At 50.7% G+C, this 23,150-nt stretch overlaps 1 protein-coding gene and 1 long non-coding RNA gene across 4 annotated transcripts in view; one reads left to right on the top strand and one right to left on the bottom strand.

The window, feature by feature from the left end:
• Positions 1-13,067, bottom strand: part of GSN (gelsolin) — a 56,083-nt gene extending 43,016 nt beyond the window's left edge. The window contains exons 1-2 of one of the 3 annotated variants that reach the window (XM_023628606.2): positions 12,931-13,067; positions 1,257-1,347 (exon numbers count right to left, since the gene is read on the bottom strand). The gene's annotated coding sequence lies outside the window, so the exon portion shown is untranslated. The remainder of the gene's footprint in view (positions 1-1,256; positions 1,348-12,930) is intronic. The other 2 variants (XM_070250367.1, XM_070250368.1) reach the window with 2 other exon arrangements.
• A 26-nt stretch (positions 13,068-13,093) lies between these two features.
• LOC138920790 (uncharacterized) lies at positions 13,094-22,225 on the top strand. The gene is made up of 3 exons (XR_011432585.1): positions 13,094-13,165; positions 13,921-14,151; positions 20,584-22,225. It is a non-coding gene; the product is annotated as an uncharacterized lncRNA (long non-coding RNA).
• Positions 22,226-23,150: the final 925 nt, after the last annotated feature.

Raw genomic sequence — 23,150 nt, 5'->3', positions numbered from 1 at the left:
GACCGGTAGCAGAAGCATTAGGGAGTATAACACTCTATTTGGTGACAGATCACTTTGAGACAGACGGGCTTTGGGAGTTTCCAGGGCTTAGTCTCAAAAGCAGGAGCACCAGAGCCAGAGGCCCCCATCCCTCCTGTCTGAGCAGATTGGGGCTGCCCCTTTGTCAGCAGAACCCTCGGGCTGCAGCCAAAGTGGGACAAGTTGCCTCTCTGGACCCCGCCGGCCTTCTGGGAATGCCCAGCTTTGATGACAAAGCATTCTGGGGACCATTGGGTGGCCCTTTCACCTAAGCTTTGAGAAAGAGGAACAGCTCTGACTGTGGTCGGCTGCCGTGTCACCACCTGGCAGCCAACTGGGCCGCAGAGGATGAGTAAGCCCTGCCGGCATTCAGCCCCTTCGCCTTTTGGCAACCACGGGTGAGGTCATGAGCCCGAGGGGTGTTTTCCAGGCTCTCCGCACAAGCACTATTAGAAATTCACTTCTGTTCCCGCGTTGGAAGCTGGGTTATTCCCCAGTGACCCTACCTGTTTCAGAGCCCATGCGGTCTTCACGACAACGCGTTAGGTGGGTGGGGGAGACCGATGCACCCATTTTACAGGCAGAGAAACCGAGGCCTGAGCTGGCGGCTGAACTGGGTCTCCTGCCTCCAGCCCAGGACTCTGCGCTCCACCCTGCACCTCCTGGCCTACTTCAGCAGCGGGTCACCTGTGAATCTGATAGTCAGGTGGGCCCCACCCTGCCAGCCATCCCCAGGTGGGTATGACTCATCCACCTGCCCCAGGACTCACACTGCTCAGATACTCCTCCTATGGTCAACAAGCCTGGAGACTTGGCAGCCCCACCCCAGTTTTTCTCACCTCCCCAAAGCCTCCGGGGAGAATTCCTGCACCTCCTCCTCAAGAGGATCCACCTTCTACAGAAGAGCTAAGAGAGGTCTTGAGAGGGAAAGCAACTTTCCCACAGTCACACAGCGAGCAAGCAGCACAGCCAGGGTGGGGCCCAGGCGCTGGCACGCAGCCCAGATCTGCCTCTTCCCCACAGGATCACCCCTGCCTCGCCTCCCTCTCAAGAGAGGGCAAGGTGCAAAGGAGGCACTGGGCACACACGTACTCCGAGCCTTACAAGAAAAACCTCGGGGACTCCCTTTGAATCCACTGTGGCGACCAGCAGCTGCGTCCACAGTCCCCTCCAGACTCCCCGGGGCAGTCAGGGCTGGGTTCAGGAGGATGCTGAGCTGTCTGCACTGCTCTACCTACCTCGCAGGGCTGTGAGGGTGAAGACGGCTGCTCCGCGGGGAGGTGCTGGGACCAAGTCGGAAGCACTGCCCAAGGGGGGCGTCAGCACCACCTGGAAATAAAGGACCAAGACTCTCAGCGTCAGGGGCTCCAGGTCGTCTGGTCAAAGCCCCAGTTGATGCTTCCACTCCTCCCGACCAGGGTCACACAGCCCCTACTTGCACACCTCCAGCAACGGGGCGCTCCCTTCCCACCAAGGCTGCAAGACGTTCTGTTGGAGAGCTTGGCTGGTTAAAAGAATTGTCAGTAGGATGTGCTAAAATCTCTCTCCCTATGCCTTATTCCTGTTGGTCCAAGGTCTACCCTCTGGGGTCACCCAGAACCGATCTGCTACCCTATTTTCCAATGGCTCCTTGGAGACTTGAAGACTGTGATCCTGGGCCCCTCAAGTCTTCCACAAGTTGTACAACCCCTTTCCTCCAGCTCTTCCTGAGACCAAGGAGTCTGGTTCCCTCACTCCCTTCTCTGATCTACTCCAGATGAACCCTGTCCCTACTGACAGCACAAAACCTAGAATCAGGCATTCAGACGAGCTCTATTCAGGGTGGGGCAAACGGAACTCTCACCTCCATCATTCTAGATATCATGCCTCTATTAATCCAACCTAAAATCCCATTTGCATTTCAGACAACCCCATTGCATGACTGAATTCAGCTTACAGTCAACTTCAGAGCTGTGATTCAGGATTCTGGAGTTAGACAAAACGGCCCCGCATTTAAATAACTGTGTTCCTTAACCACATTACTTCACCTCTCTGAGTCTCAGTTTCCTTCTCTGTAAAAGAGGGATTATGCTAGAACCTACCCCATAGGGTCATTCTGAGGATGAAATGAGATAAAATATGTTAAGGGTTTTGAACAGTGCAGAAACTGTTTACTCTCCAGCGGTATCTGGTTTTCTCTGGTTATTAATTAAATCTCTAAGTCTTTTCCTGGAAATTATCTTTCTCATCCTGTATTTGTGCAGTTTGGGGACACAAGCTGTTTACCTGCCATATTCCCATCTCTATGCCTAAGCATCGCTCTATTATGGGATGACCATATTCTTATTATCTGGTGACGGGCCTTTCTCGCCCATCAGACTATGAGCTCCACTAGGCTACTCTGCCGCTGAAGCTTTGGCTTTGGCATACGACCTGGCAAACAGCGGGACCAGTGGGTGTGTGCTAGATGAGCGAAGGAAGGGCCGGCCCATGCCTGGCCCACAGTGGACTGTGCAGCCCAGCCTTCCAGCCCCTGCCCCCTCTGCCTTTCAGGTACAAGCTGGATTGCCCCCTTCCTCACGCCCCAGAGTCAGTCATCCACGTTCAGGGGGCCGCTGAGCAAGCTGGCTCCTGCCTCCACTGGAAAATTTCTCTGCCCAAACCAGCTCCTCTAAGCCAAGGGGAGAGGCCAAGATCCCAAACGCAGTGGGGCCCTGCAGGCTCCTGGGATTAAGACACAGATGAGCACTGTTCTCCGCTGACAGTAAGCGGCCCAGACGTTCCTGCTGGATTTCTGCATTGTGAGTGGCACGCGTGGCTAGAAGGGGATGTGGAAGGAGGTCGGGCGCTTATCTGGACCCTAGGATCTCTTGTTAAATGCCACCTCTGTGGGCCTTCCTCAGAAAGTTCCACGGAACTTCCTGGTTCCTCGGGCTAGATCAAAGCAGAGTTGGGTTTTATTGTTCCTGTTAACTCTGTGTGAGGAGGAGCCTTTCAAATCCAGGCCCCTTCTCTTCTGCAAACCTTCAGATCACACCCTCGTCCTCACTGGTGATGCATTTGTTCCCAAGTGTAACCTGCTCCTCCCCCAGTGCTCGCCATCTCAGCAAGAGCACCACCATCCCCCATCCACTGGCCAGAGCCCAGGGTACCACCCACCTCCGTATCCCCTCCTCTGCTACTCTCGCCCCCAACACCATTACATCTTGCCCATTCCACCGGAATGCATAACTTCTCCCCACCCCCTCTGCCAACATCTTGGTCCAGGCACCATCACCTCTCACCCGGGGGGCTGTTTGCTTCCTAACTGGTCCTCCCACTTCCTCTCTGCTGCTCCCCTGCAGGGCAGCCTCCTCAGAGCAAGCCCAGACCATGTCACTCCTCTGCTCAGCCTCCACCTCGGCTCTCCTACGGCCCCCAGATCACGTCCAGGATGCTCAACAAACTCTTCAAGTCCTTCAGGATCTGCCCCCACCGGCGCCTTGGGCCTCAGCTCTCATCCGTTCCCATCTTCCACCCACACCCCGCCAAGCTCAGCCAGACACAGCTGCACTCTGTTCCTTGACTCCTCGTGCAAATCCTGTACCACGTTTCCACTGTTCTGGGACTCTTTTCCTCCCTGTTCTTCTTTTCTCCTCCCACTCGCGATCAAGTCCCAGCTTTCCTCCAGGAAGTCTCCTCTGAGATCCCAGAGGCCTCTAGTCTTCCTTGTCACACTGTCTTGTAACGGTCTGTTTCCAGTCAGCCCCCTCCTCATTAGACTAAGTTCTGCTTCCGTGTACCCCACAGCCCAGCCGAGCCTGGGGCTGGGGCCACCACAGCTCAAGAATCAGCAAAGGAAGAAACTAGCTAATCACATGTGTGCACACGTGCATGTACACGTGTGTGCACAGATGTGTAAACACGTAATGCACAGGCGTGCACATGTCCACACAGAGACGCTAAGAGTACAGGTGCTGCCATCTATGGGCAAAATGAGCATTACACGCTTTCCCAGGATTTGGACGCTGGGAGCCTCAGAGTTGCAGACTCGGTTGGGTTTAGAATTAAACCGAGCTAACTCCAAGTTGGTCTGTTTTTCATTTTGGACCTTAAGGCTGCAGTGGCTTAAAAACAAGGTCCACAAACCACTGACTAGTCTATCACCCACATGCTCCAGATGGTGCCGTAAAGAGAGGCGGTTCCTTCCAGTGCTCAGATCCCAGCCCAGGGCTCGCTAGGTGCTAAATTACATCTCAGAGCACAGGGAGAGGAGGCACTTTCTAATAGTCAGGGCTGCCCATTGGTGGAAAGGCCGGCCTTCGGGTAGAGAGCTCACCGTCAGTGAAAGTGTGCAAGCCACCAGGAACCCCATCTGTCTAGGCGGCTGAAGAAGACCTTTCTGCCCTGGGGGCGGGGTTGGGGGAGGTTGGAGCAGAGGTGTTTTTCTCCTAAAAGACTGCTCCCAGCTCACAGGGAGGCCCTTCCGATTTGGTGGGAGAAACATGATATCCATTCGGTAATGCCAGAAGGGTTCAAATGGCCACCTCAATGACAGCAGTCATCATTTTCTGAGTATCTATCAAGTGTTAAACTCTTTACACACCTACATACTCTCATCCTCACAATACATCTGCCAGGCAGGTATCATTGTCCCCATTTTGTGAAGGAAGGACACAAGCTCAGAGAGGTGAAGTAATGTGCTCTGGGTCACACAGCTAAGACGTCTAGGCAGTTCCTGCCAAGTCAGGCTGCCTTCCCTGCATCTTGGTCTCAGTAAATTTCAAGCTATAAGGCCAGGCCTCTTGCTCACTAGAGAAAAATATAAAATTTTGGTTCTTCCAGATCAGGGGTTAGCAAACCTTCAGTGTAAAGAACCAGACAGTAAAGATTTTAGGCTTTGTAGGCCACATATCCTCTCTGTTGCATATTCTTTCCTGTTTGGTCTTGGGGTTTTTTCTTTCTTTTCTGGTGAGGAAGACTGGCCCTGAGCTAACATCTGTCGCCAATCTTCCTCTTTCTGCTTGAGGAAGATTGCTGCTGAGCTAACATGTGTGCCAATCTTCCTTTACTTTGTATATGGGACGCTGCTACAGCATAGCTTGTTGAGCAGTGTGTAGGTCCACTACCCGGATCCAAATCCCTAAACCTCGGGCCTCCAAAGCACAGCATGCAAACTTAACCACTATGCCATGGGATGGCTCCTGGGTTTGGGTTTTTTTAAACAACCTTTTAAAATGTAAAAACCATTCGTAGCTCAGAGGCATACAAAAACAGGCTGGGGCCTCCCCAGGGGTTTTGGTTTGCTGTCTATAGAGAGAATTAACTAGAAAAACTGCTGGTGGAAATGTTAGGTCCTTCAGCTGTATTTCTGCCCCTTCAGATGGCTTCCTTCTGAGTCACTCCCATAAACAGGGGCCCTACCTCACTCCGCAAAAAGGCAGCAAAATATTTCCAGGGCTGTTGAGATTCTAGAAACCCATAGCTGGGGATCAAATAGTTCGACTCTGCCTCGGTTAGAGAAGAGGGAGGCAAATGCAATAGGTAGAAAGAACCTCAAAGATAAGACCTTCAGATTAAGAGATCCGGGCTCTAGTCTGGGCCCTTAGCAAAGGATTTAAAATCTTACTACCCAGAGTGTGGTCCCTGGACCAGCAACATCTGCACGACCTGGGAGCTCCTTAGAAATGCAGAGTCCCAGGCTCCACCCCAGACCGACTGCACCGGAACCTGCAGTTTAACAAAATCTCCAGCTCATCCGTGTGCAGGATAAGTTTGAGACGCTCTGGAACACCCTTTATGTCCAACTGCAACATTGTGAACACAGCCTTTACCCTGAGGAAGGAAAGGGTCTAACCTCTTGAGGATGCACAATGGACAGACCAAGATCTGCCACTGGATGTGGAAATCAAACCATCGAGTGGCAGAGAAGTAGATAAGAGAGGCTCAGAGAAGGCGCCATTCCCCATCTCACAGTGGGAGGAATGGGTTTTGAAAGGGCAATGACTTTCCCAAGACCCCACTGCCGGGACAAACTGGGGATCTGACCACAGCCAGGTTCCTTCATCTTCCCAGGCCTTGGGTTTCATAATAACTGAAATCACTTTGGTTTAGATAAGCACTTTTGAAATCTCACAAGCAGTGGAGTAGCAATCGGAGGCCTTGCTGTGTGCTTTAGGAAATTCACTTGCTCTCTCTGGGCAGACTATCCCCAGCCAAGAAGGCAATTCCCGAGGTCCAGCTGCAAAACTCAGAGTCTGGAAACTGTTTTGAGGTGAGGAGGCAGTCAGGAGAGGGGCCTTCCGCTGAGGGTCACCACATTCACACCCAAGTCTCTGGGCGGGGAACATAAAGTCAAGACTTCTGGCCCTAAGCGTGGAGGCAGAGCAGGGACCTGGCATAAGCCCAGAGCTTTACGGCAAATGCAAAGCAGAAACGGGAACGAGAACCGGCTTCTCTCTGCCTCTTCAGCCTGGGATGCTAACTGTTAGCCTTTCCTGATGCTGAACTGTGCAAATGTACTTGCTGAATGAATGAATGAAGCACGATGTTTCAGGAAAATGGTCCCTGAGCCTTCTCGTAGGACAGCTAGACTTTTGATAACCAGCTTCCCAGGCTCCCTTAAGAATCCGCCCCCGGAGCCAGCCCAGTAGCACAGCAGTTAAGTGCACGTTCCACTTCAGTGGCCCAGGGTTTGCCGGTTCGGATCCCAGGTGCGGACATGGCACTGCTTGGCATGCCATGCTGTAGCAGGTGTCCTGCATATAACCTAGAGGAAGATGGGCACGGATGTTAGCTCAGGGCCAGTCTTCCTCAGCAAAAAGAGCAGGATTGGCAGCAGTTACCTCAGGGCTAATCTTCCTCAAAAAAAAAAAAAAAAAAAGAATGCCACCCCCTCAAGTATGGCTGGTGGGAATAAGAACTGATCCAACCTTTCTGGGCAGAAATTTGGCAAAATGGAGCAAAAGCTGTCAAATGTGTCATTGTGACCCAGCAACTCCATTTCTTGGGCTCTCATTCTAGGAAATAATGAAAGAAGAATAATTTATGCCCCAGATGTTCATTGCAGCATTATTTATAAATGGCCTAAATGCCTAATAACAGAGGAAAGTGAACCACAGTACATTCACACTTAGATACAACAACAGAGAGCGATGAAAAATCAGGTTGGCCTATATCGTCTTCATAATAAAAAAAGTAAAACTTGTTTTTTATGAATAAAATGCACTATTTCACTTCCTTAATCCCCCAGACTACTGGAAAGAAAGATTTTAAATAGAAATAAATGTTCATAAAATAAACTTAGGCAGAGTACACTTTTAAAACTCTTTTAAAAACTAAATTTAGAGTCCTTAATAACATGAGAAAATATTCAGGTTTATAATGTTGAAAAAAACAGAAAGTCGGAATAGAAAATTAGAAACATGGTACGACCACAATTATGTGGGGGTAAAAAAATGTGCTGAAAATATCAGGAAGGAAATGCACCCAAATGTTCGCAGTGATTATCTTGCATTGGCAGAGTTGAGGACAGTTCATATTTTTTTAGACTTTTTTTATTTTCTAAATTTCCTATTATGAGCATTTATTATAATTTAAAAAAGAAGAAAAGGTCCTTGGATGAGGGGAGAAAAAGTCCCTCATATTCCATGGGCATCCCACCCACAGCACTTTGCCACACCCCCAAAATTATCTAGTATTTACTGAGTACCCACCAAGGGCCCAGCCCAGCCACAACCATGAAAGGGAAATTAAAGGCCCTGCCCCACCCTGAAAGCTCACAGACACCGTTTGTATACTCTTTGTTTGGCAAATAAGCCAGACCCAGGTGATACCCCTGTTGAAGCTGGAAAGCACTAAGACTGTTTGCTCAACCAGCTCAGAATGAATGAATCCGCTCCCACTGGCGCCTTCACTGGAGTTCCCTGAAGGGCTCCACGGCTCAAAGCGTTTCTGGAGCCCCCTTGGCAAGAGCAGACTTCAGGGATGGGTTACAGCCCGGGAAGAAAACTGTTATCCCTTAGTCCAAGCGCTGAGTGCAAGAGGCGCAGAAGCTCCCTTGGAGGCAGAAGCGAGGCACCGGGAAGGAGTTGGATGGGGGGCCTGGGAAGGAACCTACCAGCCATGTGGCCCTTGGGGACCCCTGGCCAGGAGAGCTCACATTTCGTGGCCTCAGTTTCCTCATCTCTAAACGGGGCCCATAATGACAACCTCAGGGCTACTGTGAGGCTCAAAGAGAAAGTACATCATTTCATCTCTCTAGGCCTGCCTCAGTCCCTTCACCTATCAAACTGAGTCCACATGTCCTCCCCCACAGGGCTGTGAAGAGATTAAACGAGACAGTGAAGACAAAAGGTGAACACACACAGTAAGCAGGCTACATACGGTGGCCATGATTGTTAGCGCCTGTAGCACAGGGAAGAGGATACATAACTGAATCCTAGGCCTTAACTTCCTTATCTGCAAAATGGGACAACCAATCCAGTCGGCCAAGACCAAACTCGTGAACAGTAGCTGAATCTCTGGCTGGCACTGGCGCAAGTAATTTGTACACGGATCACGGCTGTGGGCTCACTCTGTGCTCACAGATGCGCAGGTCCCACGTCCATGGGCTCACTTTGTGCTCACAGATGCGCAGGTCCCACGTCCGTGAGCTGAGCACAAGCCCTCTGACTCAGAGGCCATCAGGCCATTATCTTGTCCACCCCTTAGCGCAGGGTAGAATCTGAGGTCCAGAGAAAGGCATGCATTAGGCAAGTCACCCAATACTTTGTCAGTGGCAAAACCAAGACCCGAGCCCAGGCCTTCTGCTGCCCACTGTGCCCACCACGCCCACCGCTTTTCTCTGCTTGCCCTTAAATTGCTGATGTGGTCCCAGGCTGGGCAGGGAGAGCAGGCATATGGCAGGGTGGGGAGGGGAGGCGGGGGCGGAGCCGGAGAGCAGCCGGGCTGAGCCTGCCTGTGGTCTCCAAACTCACAAACCACATCAGGCTGAAATACGACACACGCTCACTCAGTTGAAAGGGAGGAGATATTTTTACTTAGCATCCCCCTGCTGCCTAAACACTGGTCTCTTTCTTTCTCTCCCCACAAAAATGCATAACTCCTGGGACCTGCTTTTCCCTGCTTCTGCAGGCATTTTCTAGGGGAATGATGGCGGGGTAGTGGTGGCGGGGGAGGGGGGGGAGGTGGGCGGTCACTTTTTCTGGCCTCCCCAGAAAGGTTTCCAGAACACGAGTTCAAATGGTGGAAGGCAGAGACTGCTCCTGGCTGGGCCCCCAACCCATCAAGTGACCTCGGGCCAGTCTTGTGTCTTCTCAGAGCCTTGACTCCCTGAAACAGAGGGGAGACTGACCCACTCTCTGGAGTCCTGTTGATAGCATAGAAAAGTATGAGTTTACAAACGGCCCTGGGAGGGCCCTCCCGGTCTCTCTGCTGCAGGGCTGAGCTCCCCAAGCTGTGCACACTGACTCACATCCCTCATCACAGCCACAGCAAAACTCCCCCACCACTTCTCATGTCAGGGCTAGACGGAACCTTCCGGAGAATGTCTAGGGGGCGATTAAGAGCTACTGCTCTATAGTCACACATCCAGAATCCTGGCACCATCACCTAATAGCCCCACAACTCGAGGCACATTATTTAGCCTCTTTCAGCCTCATGGACAAAAACAGATAATAGCACCTCAGAGGAACGGCTGTGAGGAATCAACGAAGTACCTAATATTCCCACGCTTGGTATACGAAAAGGTGGCTTTTATTATTATCATACAGACCAACATCCTCCCATTCTACAGATGAGGAAACTGAGACCCAGAGAGCCAGGGCTTGCCCACAGTCACTCCAAAGAGCAAAGACTGCAGTTCCACTCGCAAGTCAGTGCTTCTAACCTCTCTCAGTCCTGTGGTCTCTAACTCGCAAACAGACACACTCAGAGACTGTAGACATAGGCTGTGAAGTTTTCTTGAAGAAAATCAGAGACCAGTGCTTCAGCAGAGGACTACAGACCATTGACCTGGTCTCTCGGACCCGGCAACTTCTCATGAAAGACCCAAACTACCCACACAGAGTAGGAGTGACCTGTCGGCCCTGGATGGCTGAGAAGTGAGAAGGCATCCATCCAATCTACAGCTCTGGCTTGTAAGAGCTTGGCGGAACAGAACGCACAGGGCTATTCACAGGTTAAAGAGGGTTTGGGGACGTGAAGGTTACTCTATACTCTTCTCTGTGTTTGAATCTTTAACAATATATTTTTTTTTGCTATAAGCCTATTGTCTGCTTTTACATGAAATTTATAGCAGGTTGTCAGGTCCCTGAGCTGGGCTTCCAGAATCTGCCACTCTGATCCATCCCTTGGCCACTGCCCTGGTTCAGATCTGCACTCTCTTTCACTTGACCATATAACAGCCTCCTCGAGGTCCCTCGCCTCCAGTTTAGCCCCCTCTAACGCATCTCCTACATGAGCCACCAGATTGATGAGAGTTTTTATCATTGTTCTGGCAAAAAGCTTTCTCAGCTCCTCATTGCCTTCAGGATAAAGTCTAAACTTTTAGTTTATAATCTAGTTCCATCTTTATTGACAGTCTCAACCCCCACCACTCTACCCTTGATCTCCTTCAATCTCTATTCTAGCCATGTGGATTGCTCAGAAAACCTCAGTGCCTTTGCACAAGCTATTTCTGCTTCTTAGAATGTTTCTTCTCCAATCACTTTATCTCCTGGGAAACTATTACTCATTTCTGAGGCCTGGGTTGCCCAGACACACCTAGTCATCCCTTCACAGGCTGAAGTAACTCTCCATATCGCATCATTCTGTCAACCACTACAGATGGGAAGCATCTTGAGGACAAAGAGCTTTGTCCTCCTCGGGGCTCTTGGGCCCTCACAAGGCAAGACACAGAACACAGGCCCAGAAGAGCTCTGCATCAAGGAAGGAGGGAAGCAAGGAAATGTCATGGAAGGCAAACCCTGCAGCCCTCCCTCCCGGACCTGCCTGCTTTCTCAGGTCCATGTTAGTCCATAATAAAAAAGACTATGGAGGGGCTGGCGCCGTGGTGGAGTGGTTAAGTTCGCACGCTCTGCTGCAGGCGGCCCAGTGTTTTGTTGGTTCGAATCCTGGGCGTGGACATGGCACTGCTCATCAAACCACGCTGAGGCAGCATCCCACATGCCACAACTAGAAGGACCCACAACGAAGAATATACAACTATGTACTGGGGGGCTTTGGGGATGAAAAAAAAAGGAAAAAAAAATTTTAAATCTTTAAAAAAATAAATAAATAAAAAATAGAAATAAAATTAAAAAGACTATGTAAAATTCTGGAGTAAGTTTCCCTTCCCTGATTCATACGGAAACCCTCTTTGCTGCTGTGTAACTTACCCGGGTGCCAACTCCAGCTCCCCCGTCTGTTTACAATTTTCCTGCATTTATAAATAGCAAGGCCCCAGAAAGGAAAATGGAGTTTCAAGGGAGCTGGATGCTGTCTCTCCATTCCCATCCTTACTCCTCCATTCCAAGCCTCCTCCCCTTAACATCCCCAAGAAACACCAACCAGCCCAAGAGCACGCGCGTGTGCGTGTGTGTGTGTGTGTGTGTGTGTGTGTGTTGGGGGGGAGGAGGGGAGTCTGTTTCTTAGTGAAAGGAACACTCAAAAAAAAAGAGTCTAAGGTCCCACCAGCTACAAGGAGTCAGCTAACAGCCGACTGGAACTGGGTCCCAGTCTGGAGCCTTCCTCACTATGTGACTGTGAGCCAGTCATGAACTCTCGGGGCCCTTCAGTTCTCTCATCCGTGGAATGGGGCTGGGGCGAGACCCCAGCAAGCGATGGTCACTGTCCAGTTAAGCGCAGAAAGAGGTCCTGGCACCCTGGTCAGAAATGTGGTCCTGGGAGAACAGGACGTGCAGGACTAAGTCTTTGAAAAGTCCCCAGAGGCCAAACAAAAGCAGGAGGCCCCTCCCCAAAGGGCTCACCTTCCACCAGGCCCGCATCACCCCCAGACCAGCCCTGTGTCACCCCCAGACCAGCCCTGGATGCCTTTGGCTTTTTAGAGTTCTGGGTGTTTTAAAGATCCCCTCTCTGCTCTGAGGAAGGTAGGGGGGGCGGGATAAAGGGTGGATGTCTGGGCCGATGAAGGGCTGGCTACAAAAGATGTCTCCTGCCCACCCAACAGCTCCTTCAGAATTCCAAGGACTGCGGCCTGCCCTTGGCCTCTGCACAGAGCGGCCAGCCTGCACTGGACCAGGGGGACATCGTTGTAATCAGCTTGGGGGGAGGGTAGACGGAGAAGAGTTGGGGGCCCAGGGAGAAAGGGAAGTTCCAATCACTGTCTTCAACTCCGGAGAAGCTTCCCCGTGAGTCGTGGAAGGGAGCACACACTGCGGGCCAGGAGGAGACAGCACCTGCAGGTAGCCAATGCAAGCAGATTCCAGGGCAGAACAAGGAGGAACTTTCTAACAGTCCTGGGCCCAGAAAGAAGAAGGAGGTGGGCGGCTCCTCATCGCCTGGGGAGAGCAGGCAAAGTAATTACTACCTGGAGTCAAGGATCCCTTGAGCAGAGTCCCGAGCCGAGCCGAGCCACGGCCCAGACCACGGGCGGGAGGCCACCTGCAAGCCTGGGTCAGACACACCGGTGCCTGACGCCTCCCAGGTGACCCCGGGCCCAGTGCCTCGGGTCGAGGGGCGGGGGCGGGGTTAGCTCAGGTGCTTGCAGCACCGTGGGGCCTGTGGGTGGAGGCCCAGCCCCCTTCCTCTCCTGTCCTAGCCCCCCCAGTCCAACCCTCCTTGGTCCCCTGGAAGACGAGCAAGATGAGGGAGGAAGCCCTTCTCCAGCGATGCCCCCGCTGCCGGGACGAGCTCCAGGCGCGGGCGAGCTCGGACCAGGAGGGGAGGGAGAAGAAAGACCCAGACGCCCGGGATCCCCAGAGGTCCGAGGCGGCGGCCGCCCCCCTGCCCTACCTGCTGCAGAGGCGCTGGCGACGGCGGCTGCTGGGTCCAGCTGTGCTCAGCTGGTTCCGGGCGGCGGGGCCGGGGCGCTGCGGTCGCTCGGCCGGGGTGGGCAGGGCGCGGGCGGGAGCCGCCCTCGGGGCGGGGCGGCCGGGCCGGGGGTGGGTGGGGAGGAGCGCCGGCCCCTGCCGGGGACCGCAGGGAGGATGGCGCCTCCGGCTCCAGGCTCGCGTTCCGCGAGCGCACGGTGTGTCACTTTACCAAACCCCTCACTGCTTGCCCAAGGAAGGCATCAAGCTCCTTGCTTTACAGGGGAGGAAACTGAGGCCCGGAGCACGAAGGGGAGATCTGCAGGAGCCTGGGGGGTCGGGGGGAGGCGGGGAGCGGAGGACACCCAGGAGATCGCCTGGGCTGGGCTGGGGCCACGGAGCTCCGTGGGGCGGGCAGCGTGCTGTGCACAACTAGAATCAGCGGGAGCAGATTTCAGCCCCGGCGAGGTCCGACTTCAAAAGGCAAAGCCCTCGGAGGGTGAAATGGGCTCCGGCAAAAGCAGGGGAGGCGTGCGAGCAGCAGCTAGACCCTCCAAGGGAGTGAAGGAGGAGGAATCCCAGCTTCATTCAGAATGGAAAAACAAGAAACACTAAAGCGCATCCCTGTCCTTAAATTAGAACATTAAGCTGGGATTTTGGAGTGCGACGGCCTCTGTTGGAACTCCTGACACTTTCTATTCCTATCACTTTGGGCAAGTGACTTAACGTAACAAAGTCTCAGTTTCCTCCTCTGTAAAATGGGCACAATAATTGCCTCTTCCAGGAGCTGTTGGGAAGACTCAGTGAGAGAAAGACTCAGGACAATGGCAGGTACTGTGGGTTCTCCACGAGTGGAAGTTCTTGTCCATGTGATGGCAGATAGCATTTTAGGCGATTGAGAAAATCTACATTGTCAAAAAGAGGAGTGCAAAGTCACTCTTTAACAAATATAATATTTTATATATCTCAACAGCATTTCACATGCATTTGAGAAATATCCATTTATGATGGCGCAGAGGATAAGGCAGCCCCCCAACTGTCTGGGTGCAAAGATGGGATCTCAGGCCTCTTGCAGTTGCGCTGGCTCCAAGTTGGGAGGACTCACGCAACAGGAGACTGGACCACGTGATGGAGAACTCCATTCCCAGCCTAGGTGCTGGCAGGAGCCCCGTGTTCAGCTGGATGAATCTCCCTCCAGCACCAGGTAAAATGTAGCAAGTCACTAATTCCCGGTGCTGGGCCTCAGAGCAGGAAACGCTGGTGTTGTTTAAGTAGCAGAGAAGCAAGAGCACAGCACTCACTTCCTGGTTTTTCCTGTTTTTTCCACTGAGTAGCAGCCAGAGAAGCCGCGGGGCCCGGGAATCCCAGCTTCCTGCCCCCCTCGCTTTGTACAACACTTGTAATTACAGGAAGCGATTCTTGAACACCCTGTGCTGTGCTCTGGGTTTCCCTTGTGCCACCGACTTCGTCCTCACCCCCGGACCCGAATCCCCCCAGGTAGCCATTACCATATGCAGTTGTTGTATGAGGAGGCCAAGGCGTGCAGAGAGTTAAGCGGCTCTTTGCAGTTCTCACCAGTGACACCATACATGCCTGAGTCCCTGGCCCCGTCCCCTTTGCTCAATGTCCTACATCATACACTGTCTCCCTTCCTGGCTTGGGAAACTGCCCAGTTCCACTTTCTCCGAGAACTGAAGCAAGCTGCCCCCACCCCCACCCCTGGAAGGCTCACACCCTCTCTCTCCACTCCCTGCTTTTCCCAGAGGCCGCCTGTGGCCCATTGTGGGGCACGTGGGGAGAAAAGCAGAAACACAGACGATTTGGCTCTGAGCTCTTTGATTATAATCTCCAGCATACACTTGCCCTGGAATTATCTAACATATCATTTCCAACCCTAGCAACTTCTCCCAGCAAACAGAAGTAAACCTCTGAATCTGTGTCTCCAAAGAACTGGAGACTATCATATTGGAATGAAAGAAACGTTGGAGACTATCTGGTCCAACCATTCTTTTTAGAAATGGGGAAACTGAGGCCAAGAGAGAGCAGAGGCTTGCACACATAACCCTGTGATTGCTCCAGTTGGTACTGGAGAAGCACATAAGCCTAGGCTGTCACCAGAAATAATTTAAAATAATGATGATGATGACAAAGATGATAACCAGTACTCATATCGGAGGGCCAAGCAAATTCCTAGTGCTTTGCTTTGCATGCATCAATACATGTGTTTCACAGCTGGTCAGGATATATCTTGGCCTGACCTTTCAATCAGGGTCATCTGCCTTGCATGGATACTTAGAAAGCCCCTCTGCCGTGGTGTCTTATTCTTATTTCTTTCTAGACTCCTTTTTGTACTCTTCTCCCCATGGCGTCTAGGCATCAGTAAGGCCTCTATGCCCTGGATCCTTACCTTCACAGTGACTGTCTTCTTGTTCTTGCTGATATGGATCTCCTCTCATGGAAGAACTTTGGGTATCCTTTAGCCAGAAGACCACCTCCTCCCCAGGAGTGGTGATAGGGAAATGAAGGCCACATCTGGGCCATGCAGTAGATAATTTGGAGATGCTTGCTCCCTCTTGTGAGAATGCCTCTCCCCACCCTCAGAGGGGGCCCTTGCTTGGTACCCATGTTAGTACTATCACCCACACCTGACCCCAAACACAGTTGACAACATTCGGAGTGAACGCCAGAACCAAGCTGGACTTCCAGAATTTGGAACTGGAGTTTGCGATATGACAATTGTGGTTAATCAACTTGACCTACGAAGACTAGTCATCTCTAAAGGCCAAGGCTGCCATTTTGAGGTGGCCATCTTCCACAAAGATAGCCAGGGAGAGCTTCCTTAAATGACTAGACAGGTGTGAATCAATGAGTGTGGAGAAACTCAGAGAGGTGAAGACTGGGCTGGCCAGGGCAGGCGTCTGGACGCGTGGGACTCATTTGGATGCAGACCTCTCCTGGAGCTAGCTGCAGAAGTTATTAGGACAAGTATTTATTGAGCATTGAATGTCCTATAGAAGGTTTATGGAAGCAGAGCCCAAGATCAGGATTTTGTGCAAGAGATTAATTGAGGGAGTGCTCTCAGGAGATCTTGGAATATCCCAAGGAACCCTAGGGCAGGGATGCAGCTGGGCATCAAGGTCAGACCAGAAGCAAGGCCTGAATACTACAGGGCACCTGGAAAGTCCTGTCACCTCATCTTTCATCTCTGCCCATCTGCTTCATTGTCCTGCCTCACATCGGACAAACATCTCTGCTTTTCACAAAATGGCTTTTACCAGCAGTGAGCAGGAATCTTCGCCTGTGGCCCATATGCTAACTTGGGTCAGATGCCCATCAGGTTGACTCTAGCCGGAGGGTCGGGGTGATACGGCGCAAACCTGGCTGCTCCCACTGTAACCTGTGGATGGCGAGAAATGGGGAGGGAGAGCCAGGCAGAGAAGACAGCTTCACTAGGCGAAAGGGGACGCAGTTGGCCTTGAAAGGTTGGAAATAATAAGAATGGTAGCGAGGAATGGGACACATCTGCTGCTAAGGGCACATGGAGATTGGAGGAAGACAAGCCTGGAAGAAGAGAAGGAGTCTGTTATTCGCTCAGCCTGGGTCCCTTCAGTGGTGTGCTACAGGCAGCCTGAACCAGCTCACAGGAGCTGCTTGGTAAATCTCCAGGAATTTTGACAGCCAGTTGTTAAACATAGCCTTCAATAAAAGTCAATTTATAGAAACTTATAATTAAATAAATTATAGATAAAGGTAATAACTTCTCAAAACTTGCTTCCGCGTTATTCTACTATACTATTTATGTTCTTAAGGTTATTTTAGCTATTTATCTATATGGTGGAAATGCTACATGACTGTGTGTTATTGCACGTCCCTTCCCAGTTCCTCATTCAGCGACATCATATGGTAATCTGAAATCAGCCATGCTGGGAGGATGTACACCATGGAAATCAGCAAGGGCTATAAATCAGGGTTTCTGTTCTCCCTGAACGTGCCACCCCGCCAGCACCCCCCACCTCCCCCCCAACCCCCCACCCCAACCCCTTCCCCAGTGCCTGTTGCTTAACATTTACAACACATCACTGCCCAATACCCTGGGTTTCTCCAGTCAACTCTCTGCAATGAGAGTGCCTGTTTATGTGTATATCTCCCTCGTTGCCTGGGAGCTCAGTAGAAGGAGAAAGTGTGTTTGCTTGGTTTTCCAGAATACCCCCAGTGTCAAATAGTGCCTGGCACAGAGCAGATGCTTAGCAAATTTTTATTGGATTAACTAATCAGTAAATGAGAGAAACAAGAGATGAGTTTGGTCAGATAGACTGAGTTGGGACCCATCCGAAGGACTCAGGAGGGGCTGGCCTGGTGGCACAGCGGTTAAGTGCGCACGTTCTGCTTCAGCGGCCTGGGGTTCACCGGTTTGGATCCCGGGTGTGGACATGGCACCGCTTGGAACACCATGCTGTGGTAGGCGTCCCACATATAAAGTAGAGGAAGATGGGCACAGATGTTAGCTCGGGGCCAGGCTTCCTCAGCAAAAAGAGGCAGATTGGCAGCAGTTAGCTCAGGGCTAATCTTCCTCCAAAAAAAAAAAAAAAAAAACAAGAAGGACTCAGGAGAGGTTTGCACTTTGAATTCCGAGTGCTGCCAATCCTAATGTCTTTGGAACGCCTTAGGCAGGAAAGTGTTTGCCCCATTATTTTAATGAGAACTTAGGAGTGTGGGGTCCATACAATCACTGTCAGCTCAGTCATAAAACCCACAGTTTATGTATTTCCACATCACTGGATCCCTAGCAGGCACGATTTGACAATTGTGCCCCGTATACGCCAGTAAGATGCTGAACAGCATGAAGTTCAGCGAGGGTCACTGATTCTGATCTCCCCTCCATTCAGCCCTCCAGGTTAAGTTTTCCAAGAAAATGGCAACAGCACCCAGAAGCCCTTCCTCCTTCTGCCAGGCCTGTCACTGCTGTCCACAGGGACACAACTGAGCCTATGACAGTGGCACTTAAAGTAACAAAAATTAAAATAGTAATTATAACTACCACTTTCTGGGTACTTACTGGCCACTTTAGTTTTTCAATTTATTATTTCCATTAAGCCTTACAAATACCTCCAAGTTAGGTATACTCTTCAATTTTTCAATTACATAAACAGGCTCAGAAAACATGAGTAACCTGCTTAAGCTTCCGCAGCTGGGTGAGAGGTAGAACCAGGCTTTGAGTCCAGGTCTGTGTGCGAGGCCTGGGTTCCTTCTACAGCCGAGGTGAAAGACGGGCAACAGGCAGGTCGGGGGCAGGATCCTATTCAGGATCAGGAATTATTTAATTTCATCTTGACGATGTTAAGGCCTGATGTTATGCCCTTCCCTGGACACTTCATATAATGATTTTTGACAACTCACTGTTTCTTTATATGGAAGGTAGTTGGAGTTGTTGAAGAAATGTAGACCTAATTTAAGAAAGCTTGTAAACGGCTGTGCTTTAGAAATGCAAAGTAATTCATAAAACCCCTTAAATACACACACACCAAAAAGATCTTTGAGGCAATGCTATTTTTGTAGTCTTTTATTCTGTTCCCACATAAGAAGTTCATGTTTTCTGTCTTTTCCTCACTTGTTATTTACTTACTGCTTTTCTTGCTCTTTTTTTTTTAAGGAAGATTAGCCCTGAGCTAATTACTGCCAGTCTTCCTCTTTTTGCTGAGGAAGACTGGCCCTGAGCTAACATCCGTGCCCATCTTCCTCTACTTTATATGTGGGACGCCTACCTCAGCATGGCGTGACAAGCAGTGCCATGTCCGCACCCGGGATCCGAACCCGAGAACCCCAGGCCGCTGAGAAGCGGAATGTGTGAACTTAACCTTTGCGCCACCGGGCCGGCCCCTACTTACTGCTTTTCTGAGCACCAGCTGTGTGCCAAGCCCTGTGCTGGGGGCTAAGGGCATGGAGATGAATCAGACAGAGACTCAATCTTTGCAGGGCCTGTGGCTGAGGAAATAGACAATTACAGTAGTGGGTTATGGGAACTAAGAGGAAGCTAGGGGTGGAGACGGGATGAGAGGCTTGGGACATAGACAGGGTCCAAGAAGACCAAAGAAGGAGATGAGCCAGGCCTTGGAGGAGACCTGTCTGTGCCTCAGTTGGTTCATCCGATAACTGTGTCCACCTCAAAGAGTTGTGGGAAAATGAAATGAAATTATCCGTGTCAACTGCTTGCTATAAGTCCTGGAACATAGAAAGGGCTCTGTAAACAATAGCTGCTGTCATTATGGGAACCCTACAGGTAAAGGCATGGAGGTGTTTAAGATGAGCGAGCGTGTGCCAGCATGTCTGGAATGCAGGTTCTATGGACTGAGTTACGGAAGATGGAGCCAGACAGCAAGAGGACAACAAGACAGTCACAGGACAACAATATGCATAGGTGCCTGCTCAGGGCATCATCTCCTTCAAATCAGACAACAAATATCTCAGATTGGAACAACCCTCACACCCAGTTCACAGATGGAGAAACTGAGGCTTAGGGAGATGAAGGCACTTGTTTACGTTGCACAGCTGGGAAATGGCAAGACTGGGACAAGAACCCAGATTTCCCTCCAAAGCCACAGTCTCTGGATGGAGCTGAGAGCATGCCAGGCTGAAGGGATGGGGCAGTGGGAAGCTGTCAAGGCTCTCATGCAGGAGACTGACACTGTTGGAGCAGGGTCAAGAAGAAGTTTCCGCGAAGGGGCACAGGGGCCGGCTGGCCTCACACCCCGTGTCTGACGGGGATTTAGCAGGAAGAGCTGGCTTTTGTTCTAGATGAATCAGCCCAGCTGTCTCTGAAAGCCCGGCCCCACTCTTCTGGGCTCAGCGGAGCAGAAGGCATTCAGCTGTCCCCTCGGGTCACCAGTGGGGTGGGAGGGGGGCAGTACTCCGTACACTGGACTGCACCATTTTACAGAGACTTACATTATCACAACACGGAACAATGGGCTTTTCAACTGCTATGCTGCATCTTGGGCTGCAAGTTGTAGTGGAAACACGATCAGGCTAGCAAAGCATTACCTTTTTTGGAATTTGAAGAGACCAAAAAAAAACCACTCATAACAGCTGATTGGATTAAGGTTTTAGCCAAATGCGCATCTCCCTCCTCCGCTTTCCTTCTCCTTTCCCTTCTCCCTATTCTCTGTGCTTCTCTTTTTCTTTTTTTCCCCCTCTTCCTCCTTCTCCTGTTTCTCCTTTCCCACCACTGTTCCAGCAGCAGCAGCACTTTGTGGAGTCCAAACAGCCTTGCCCGGGAAATCAGGACGCTTGATTCTACTCCCTGTCCTGCCTCTTTCCTGCTGAGTGATCTGGGCAAGTCACTCCTCTCAGCCTCCGTTGTCTCACCTGCAAACTGGGACAATCGAAGTAACTACCTCCACGAGAGGTTATACCTGGCTCATCAAGCCAGGAGTCTTTCCAGCTTCCGTTTCTGCTGCGCTGTCCCAAGGAGAGCAGAGGGCGCCTGTCTCATAAGATCTAGTAAACTGTCCTTCAGAACGTTCGGCTGTAGGTCGAGTCACTCCAGCTTGTCTTATTTTACGTCTGCAATTTGTAAGAACGTCTTCAAAAACTCACGGCGCAAAGGCAATCACTTCAGTTCTTTTTTTTTTTTTTTTAGGTCAAAACCTACCATCTTGAGAAACCCAGTCCCTGATTAACAAGAAGCACCGTGTTTCCCTTATGGATCTTCCTTCTCCTCCTGAATGTTGCCCAAACTCCAAGGCTGAAGCAGCCCCCGCAGGGAGGGGATCAGCCCACCAGTGTTGCCAAGCAGACAGTCTGGAGTTTCGCTTTCTCCCTAGTGCACAGTCTTGCTTTTGACCTTGACTTTAGATCTGGGTGATGACAACCCTATAGATCCAGGTCCCTGGGCAGGCTCCAGGGGTCTCCAGGGGTCCGGCTCCCTCCCTGCTTAGCCCAGACCCCATGCTAGCTCACACAGCTATTCTCCAAGGTCCCAGCCTGCCAGGAGCTTCATACCAAAATTTGTCTGCATATCTGCCCTTGGGAACTCCAAACCTCCCTCTCTTTTGTCTCCAGGTGCCCTACATGTCCCCCTCCAGGGATGAGGGAGCAACCTTTAGGCAGTTAAAGATGAATTACCTCAAGAGGACTTTTAAGTTCACCTTTCCATAGAGCTGAAAAAGAAAAACAGTTACATCTTCAGCAGGCAACCTGTGACAGCTCTGTTAAAGAATACAACTGAGTCATGACATAAAATACAATCGATACAGTCTGGTTTTATGGGACCCGTGAAAAACTATGGGGACCTTATGTGCTGAAGGCCATGGGTTGGTAAGCTCTCCATTTTGTCACCATTCAGACAAATTCCAAGTTTCTTTAGCCGCGCATTGGTGACCACACATGATCTGGCCTTGCTTGATCTCCCCAGCTGCATCTCATCGGCTCCTTCCTTCATCCCGTACCCCTCTGCCACTGAATCACCTGCTGACTTCCCAGCAGACCCTGCTTTCTGTCATCTTGACACCTCCATGCCCTTGTACCCCAGTTCTCTCTCTTGGGTTTGCCCATCTTGACATTTGCCCCCTGTTTAACTCTCCCCTATCTTTTTGGACTCAGTCGGGAGGGACCCTCCTTGGCAAAGCCTTTCCTGACTCCTCCAGGGCATATTTTATTAGCTGCCCCTCGATATTCCCACAATCCCCTGCAATGCCTCCATCATAGCACTTCTTGGACCATTCTGCTGAAACAGGTTCCCCCATCTGGTGATTCTTCATCCCAGAACCCTGCTTAATTCCCTCATCAACGATGGTTATTTGTGATGATTCAGTTACTAGTTCGTTTACTGGCTCCCCCACTAGACTGTCAGGTCCCCAAGGGCAGAGCCAGATATCTCATTCTCTGCTGCCCCTGAAAGTACCCAGCACAGCACCCTGGACAGGGCAGACCCTCGATACGCACTAACCAAATTGAATTGAAAAGGCACTTATCACACCATGTTATGATCATCTGTTTCTGTTTCTAGCTCTATCAGTGAACCCCTTGCGGGCAGGAACCAAGTCTTGTGCACTATTATGCTTGCAGAACCCAGTATAGAACTTGGCATACAATAGGAGACTAGTAAACGTGGAATGAATGAATGAACAAATGCAATGAAATGAAATGAACAAGGAGAAGGACTAACATGAAGGCAGGATGAACAAGTGATCAAATAAAGGAATTACAAATAACTTTTCTGAAACAACCAATTGATAGCTGCTCCTTTCTCTGTTTGAAATAAATATAACCCTGCTATGCTGATTCGGTTCATTTGTACTGCTGGAAAAAAATTATGATGGAGTTGGTCAAGGCTAACCTTTAAAAAACAATCCCCACAGAAATCCAATGACTGGAGGAGCCTTTTAATGAATAGGCGAGACATTGATATCAATTTACATTAATTAGTAAGACTAAGATATCCTCTGAAAATGTCTGCCTCCTTAGCCTTCTGGATTTGTATCAAATGTCACCCCTTAGTTTTTCCAAATTTTATATTTTAAAAAAGTTTGAGTCACTGTAACAACACTGGCTGTGTGTGTGTGTGTGTGTATAAAGGGGAAACTACTGTTTCTTCTCTACTATTTACGCAGAACTTCACTTCTGACACCAAATGTGTGGAGTTTTTCCCACACCAACCAATTCTGTGACATCAGCTGGGTGTCCTACAATTCCATTCAATTCTGACATCATCTACCTGGAGTTGGCATCAGATCTCACAGATTAAGGACTCAGTCCCACAAGACTGTCCCTACCCCCCTTCAGATACCAGCTCTAAATCAAGGTTCCCATGATCCTCTCCTGGGACCTAATAATTTGTTAGAATGGCTCACAAAACTCAGGGAAACAATTTACTTACTAGGTTACCAGTTTATTGTAAAAGATACAACTCAGGAACAACCAGAGGGAAGAGATGCCTAGGGCAAGGGGTGGGGGAAGGGACGCAGAGCATCCACGCCCTCTCCAGGTGCACCACCCTCCCAGCACCTCCATGTGTTCAGCAAACCGTAGCTCTCTGAGCCCCACAGATCAGAGATTTCTATGGCAGTTCATGATGTAGGCATGATCAATTATTAACTCCGACTCCAGCCCTTCTCCCCTTCCCGGAGGACGGGGGAGTGGGGCTGAGAGTAGTGTCAAGCTTCTGATCCAGGGTTGGTCTTTCAGGGGGCCAGCCCCCATCCAGAA

Source organism: Equus caballus, chromosome 25 (assembly GCF_041296265.1).
Source record: "Equus caballus isolate H_3958 breed thoroughbred chromosome 25, TB-T2T, whole genome shotgun sequence".
NCBI classification, from domain to species: domain Eukaryota; kingdom Metazoa; phylum Chordata; class Mammalia; order Perissodactyla; family Equidae; genus Equus; species Equus caballus.
The sequence above is the reverse complement of the archived record's forward strand: the minus strand, read 5'-3'. Positions and strand labels throughout refer to the sequence as shown.